This window comes from Ammospiza nelsoni, unplaced genomic scaffold (genome assembly GCF_027579445.1).
Source record: "Ammospiza nelsoni isolate bAmmNel1 unplaced genomic scaffold, bAmmNel1.pri scaffold_54, whole genome shotgun sequence".
In the NCBI taxonomy this organism is placed as follows: Eukaryota; Metazoa; Chordata; class Aves; order Passeriformes; family Passerellidae; genus Ammospiza; species Ammospiza nelsoni.
The window spans coordinates 1307370-1312821 of NW_026683192.1; the positions used below are offsets into that span (position 1 = coordinate 1307370).

Here is a 5452-nt window from a genome sequence, read left to right on the forward strand (position 1 = left end):
AAGCCTAACAGTAACCCTAGGAAGGTAAATCAGCCGGGTATTAGGGTTCTTCCTAAGGGAAAAGCCGTGAAAGCAGCCATGTTGTGGCACTTCTGCACTCCCTTTGGGATGGCTTTGGCAGATGAAGTAAGCCTGGAACTCAGGGCTTCCTGGTTAAAGAAATCCAAGCCCTAGGCTGAACCCTAACCCTAACCCTAGGCAGATAAATCAGCCTAAGTATAGGGCCCTGCCAGCACAGCTGCCTTGCCCAAGGACAGCCCCTGTGCCAGCCGGGGCAGCTGCGCTGAGAAGCCCCAGCACGGGCAGGGCCCACTCCTGGCCCGCCGGGCAGTGCCCACGGCCACAGCCCACGGCAGCCTCAGCCCCACCTGCCTCCCCGGGCCTGTGGCCTCAGCCGGGCTCTCTGCAGGCTGGCAGCAGCAGGTCCCCGTTCACTTCTCTCGCTGCTGGCCTTCAGCTCCTCCCTGCTGGCTCCCGTCAGTCTCCAGCTGTCCTCAAGGTCTTCATGGCAGCTGTGGCAAAAGTGGAGGCTCTGGAATTGCTTCCAAGGCCTGGCAGAGCTGCAGTCCCGGAGCCCTCTGTGCTCCCTGCTGGCCCCCTCCATCCCCTCAGCCCCGCCATGCTCTCAGTGAAGCCCCAGCCGCCTTCAGTTTCTTCAGCCCCTCACAGTCCTCTCACGCCCCTCAGTCCCTTCTGAGCCATCCCGTCCCCTGAGACCCACCACCCTGCCAGCCTGTGCCACTTCCCTGTCACCTCAGTGCCACCAAGGCCCTCGGCTGCCCCACAGCCCTCAGCCCCAGCAGCAGCTCAGGGTCACCGTCCCTTCAGCGCCATGGCCCCCTCAGCCCCCTCAGTCTCACCGTCCTTCAGCAGCTCCTCAGGGACGGTGCCTGGGGCCATCGGCAGCTCCCACTGCTCCAGGGACAGCCGGGGCTGGAAGTGCTGCTCTGCCCAGCCCGGCCGCCAGCTCGGACCCAGCACAGGGACAGGGGGCACAGGGGGCACCGAGGGAAAAGCAAGAGGTAAAAAAGGCAGCTGAGGGGGGAAAGAGGTACACATGCAGCCTAGGCCTACACAAACAGCAATCCTTCCATCAATCTCTCCATCTAAACATTCCTCTTACTATATAACTATACACATTCATAAATGTAACTTCATATATATATATAAATACTCTACACATAGAAAAATCTAACTCTGAAAATCTACAAACGTAAATATATTATAAAATATAATTATATCATATCTATACCTATATACATATCCACATTTAACTACACAGATCTATCAATATATGTCTATATAAATAGAACACTATCATCTATAAATGGAACTATAACCACTAATAAATAACCATAGAAATCTATAAACATATCTACAAGCAGAGGAGTTCTACCTGCCTGATGGTCACAGGCTCTCCCCTGTCTCTTCCAGCCCTCCTGGAGATGTTGGTCAGATGGCATCTGGGAAGCAAAGGGAACGCTCAGTCAATATTGGCCCTTGTGCACCTTTCCCTTGGGCAGTAATTGTCCTTCTACCAGGGGCTGTCAAAGATGACCTGAAATGCAGACTCTCACTTGGCACTTTGAAGCAATGTGCCCTTAAAAGAACAGGGACCATTCCAAGGGTTCAAAAGTGTGCTTCAAAGCATTGAATTATCTCGATAAACTCCCAGCCCCCACAGTGCAAAGGGCACCCAGGAGAGCTTGAAACACAGACAGTCCCAGCTGCCACAAGGAAGCCCAGCCTTATTCTTTCTCTGAGCTGACAGAGAGACCTCAGTCCTCACTGAAATGGCTGAAGCTGAAGGTGCTGCGAGCTGAGTCCTGAACCAGCTCCATTACCTGCCATCTACAAACTGCCCTCTGCAGTGAGCAGCAGCTGCTCCAACTCGACCATCAGCTCTGGCAGCAAGGGCTGGGAGGGACAGAGCTCCCTACGAGGCCTGCAGGCTGCACCAGCTGGGCTAAGGAATGGATCCACAGTGCTCCTTCTCTCCTCTTAGGCCTCCCTAATCAGGGGTCATTCAAGCTTTTCCTTCTGATACTGGAGTTACCGTGATTTTTCAATTGGTTGGCCTCTGATGTTGTGCTCCTTGTTTTTCTTGTGGGCCAGGACCAAAACCAGCAGACTGGTACTACATTTAGTCAGTGATTTGGACTTCTACCCTGAATTTTTGCTCCTTTTTTTCCCCTGCTCCTTCAAGTGTCGCTCAGCCTTGCCTTCCCTGGCACCCTGCAGCAAATTTATCCACCAACTTCAGCACAAAATTGGGACACACGGCTTGGTGACACAACTCACACAAGGTCAGGTTTATTCCCTGCTCTCTGCCCCAGCAGAGGACTCCATGTCAGAGCCTCTGGAGAAGCGTGGAGGGCAGGGCTCAGGCAGGTTGTGCCAGCGCAGGATTTGAACTCAAGGCACCAGGAAGTACCAACCCTGCTCAGAGCAGCCATCTCACAGCTCTCTAAAACAGTGTGGGCTCTGTCCTTACCAGGCTCCTCGGGCTCCTGGGAACTGTTCCTGCAGCTCTCGGTGCCAGATGAAGCTTCCTCTGCTGCAGCTCTGTTCACAGGCTCCCCTCCTGAAGAATCAGGGGCAACACCAACATTGCCCTGAACAGAAAAACAGAAAGAAAGGAACCCAAAGATCACTCACTATTTTGCTGGAATCATATCAGGGATACAGTAACTGTCCTTCTCCACTCCTAAAGGACATGGAGCACAGAGGAGGGAACATTGCCCACACAGCTCACATGACAAGCCTTTTAAACTCAGGATTCAGGGGGCCAAGGTGATGCCTGGAGGACACACATGGGGCAGTAGTAGAAGGCTCCAGGAAGCAGCAGCTGCAGCCCAGCCCTTGCTTTGCCTTGGCCTTCCCACCCAAAAGAGGCACAGCCCACATCTACTGCAGCTGCAACAGAGGCACCTCTGGTATGCCCCTCCCTGCACAGGACACTTGGCCTTCAGTGCCACTTCTCCCAACACTCTTCTCCTCTTTCCCAGCAAGTAAAACCTCTTCTTCATTTCTTTTTCATCCCCTCTTTTAGAAATCCAAGAAGAATTCAATACCAAGAATAATTCAATAGCTAAATAATAATGAAGTAATTTCAATTAAAGAAGCCTTTGCTTCTCAACCGTGTAACAACGTTCAAAAGCTCTCAGTCCAGCCCTTTTATCCCCATCCAATGGAATTACCTGCACAGAGGGAGATCTTTCAGACAGGGACCTCCTGATCTCCCGAATCATTTTCTCTACAGCAAGGCCTAGATCTGCTGGTGGCCATTCCTCCTCCTCAGGTGCGTTCTGTGCTGAGCTGGAGGCCGTCCATGCTGCACAGGCTGCACTGCCGGGTGGAGTGCTGGGCCCTGAAGTCCCCGGGGTGGCTGCAAGAATACAAACACATTGGTCAGGCTCCACAACGTGGCTGTGGGACACAGAGCTCTAGTGCTGCTGTCGACCAAACATCACGGGAAGCACACAGCAAAACCAAGCAGAGAATCTTTTGGCCTCCTAGGTGCCCCTTCCTAGTAGGCTTGACAACTTCTGGCCGAGAATGGCAGAGCCTTGCGGCAAAATACTTCAAACGGTCACTTTTCAGGACCTTTTGGAAAAACAAGGCTACAACTCTTTTCCTACCTCGTGCGTCGTCAGCTGGGGGCTGCTGCTCCCTGTGGAGCTGCTGGAAGCTGCAGGGCTGGATGGCGAGCCCCTCCCGCTCGGCCGGAGGCAGCTGCTCCCCGCAGAGCTCCTGCGAGCGGCTGCGGGGCCCCTCCCGCCCGAGCGGCAGCGGCGGCTCCCCGTGGAGCCCGAGCAAGTGGCAGGGCGGGATGCCGAGCACCGCCCGCTCGGCGGGCGGCGGCCGCTCCCCGTAGAGCTCCTGGAAGCGGCTCGGCCCCTCCCGCCGGGCCGGCAGCGGCCGCTCCCTGTGCAGCAGGTGGAAGCCGCAGGGCGGGCGCCGGGCGAGCAGCGGCCGCTCCCCGGGGTGCTGCTGGAGGCGGCCGGGCCGGGGGCTGCGCAGCTCCCGCCCGTCCGGCAGCGTCCGCTCCCTGTGCAGCAGGAGGAAGCCGCTGGGCGGGCGCCCGGCCGGCAGCGGCGGCCGCTCCCTGGGCAGCGGCGTGAAGCGACCGCGCCCGTGCCGCCCGACCGGCAGCGGCCGCGCCCCGGGGAGCTGCTGGGAGCCGCGGGGCGGGCGCCTGCGGCCATCCCGGCCCGCCGCCGGCCGCTGCCTGTTGGCCGCGCTCCGGCGCTTGATGCGGAGCAGGAGGTCGGGGCGGTCGCGGCGAAAGCAGGGGTTGCTGTAGTGGAGCCAGGCCCCGGCATCACCCGGCGCAGCCGAGCCGAGCCAGCCCGGCACCTTGTGGAAGCCGTAGCGGTAGAGCTGCCGCACGAAGCTGCGGAACTGCGTGGCCCTGAAGGTGTGCGGGACCGGGGCCGGCCCATGGCCACGGCCCCTGTGGGCGCGGCCCGAGCTGAGCAGCTTCCGCTCCAAGAGGGAGCGGTCGATGAGCAGCCCCTGGGCGCGGCTGTCCCAGCGCACGGAGCGGACGCGGGGGCTGTTCACCAGGCACCAGAGCTTGGCGGGGAAGGTGCGGGCGCTGAGCCCGGCGGGCAGCGGCAGCTCCGCCATGGCATCGGTCACCGACTGTGGCCACAACGACCGCAGCGCAACGGCCGCGGCTGCGCCGGCGGCGCGCGGCCCGAGGGGAGCACTGCGCTCGGGCCCGCGGGGACGCGCGCGGCAGAGCCGGGGCTGCGGGCACAGCGCGGGCGGGGCGGCTCCGGGGCTGGCTGGGCTCGGCTCGGCTCTGCACAGCACGGCACGGCACGGCACAGCACAGCAGGTTATCCCCACTCTGCATCCCGTGCCTGGGTCACCATCGGTGACAGAGAGGAAGGACATTGCTCTGTTTTGGCTGGGAAAAGCATGAAAAGGGGTGATTAGAAAACATTCATTTGGTCTCCTTTTCCACAGACTAGCTGGTTTTATTTCACTATGTCTGCCTGTCTTTGGCAGAGTTTGCACATTTCTCATGATTCAGAGTCAGCTACAGCAGCAGGAATGGGAAGCAATTTTGTTAGCATTGATATCAAAGCCAAAGTGCTGCCCCATGCATGGATGGATGTTGCTTTCTTCAAGGGATTTTTGGCCTAGAGCTGTAGCAAACTCACACTGGTGTCTTCCCAAGTAGCGTTGCCTTTGTATTTCCACAGGAACCACCTCTTCTATTTTTTCCCCCCATTTGGGGAGAGCTCCAATGCAAATGCCTCCTGCAGCCAACTCTTGTCACTGTAGACTGACAAAGGAGATCTGGCAGTGGGGAGAGACTCCCTAGAGCTGCTGTGGAGAGCTGAAGGGGGAAGCTTTGTCCCTTAGTCTTGAAGTCTTGTTGGGGAGCTGCTCGTGCTCTGGGGGACGGACACCAGTGGTGTTTATCCAAGCCTTGCAA

At 58.1% G+C, this 5452-nt stretch overlaps 1 long non-coding RNA gene across 1 annotated transcript; it reads right to left on the bottom strand.

Annotated features, from left to right (window-relative positions):
• Positions 1 to 1186: 1186 nt before the first annotated feature.
• On the bottom strand, positions 1187 to 3292 carry LOC132087177 (uncharacterized). The gene is made up of 3 exons (XR_009420479.1): positions 3201 to 3292; positions 2495 to 2615; positions 1187 to 1463 (listed from the first exon to the last, which is right to left on the bottom strand). It is a non-coding gene; the product is annotated as an uncharacterized LOC132087177 (long non-coding RNA).
• Positions 3293 to 5452: the final 2160 nt, after the last annotated feature.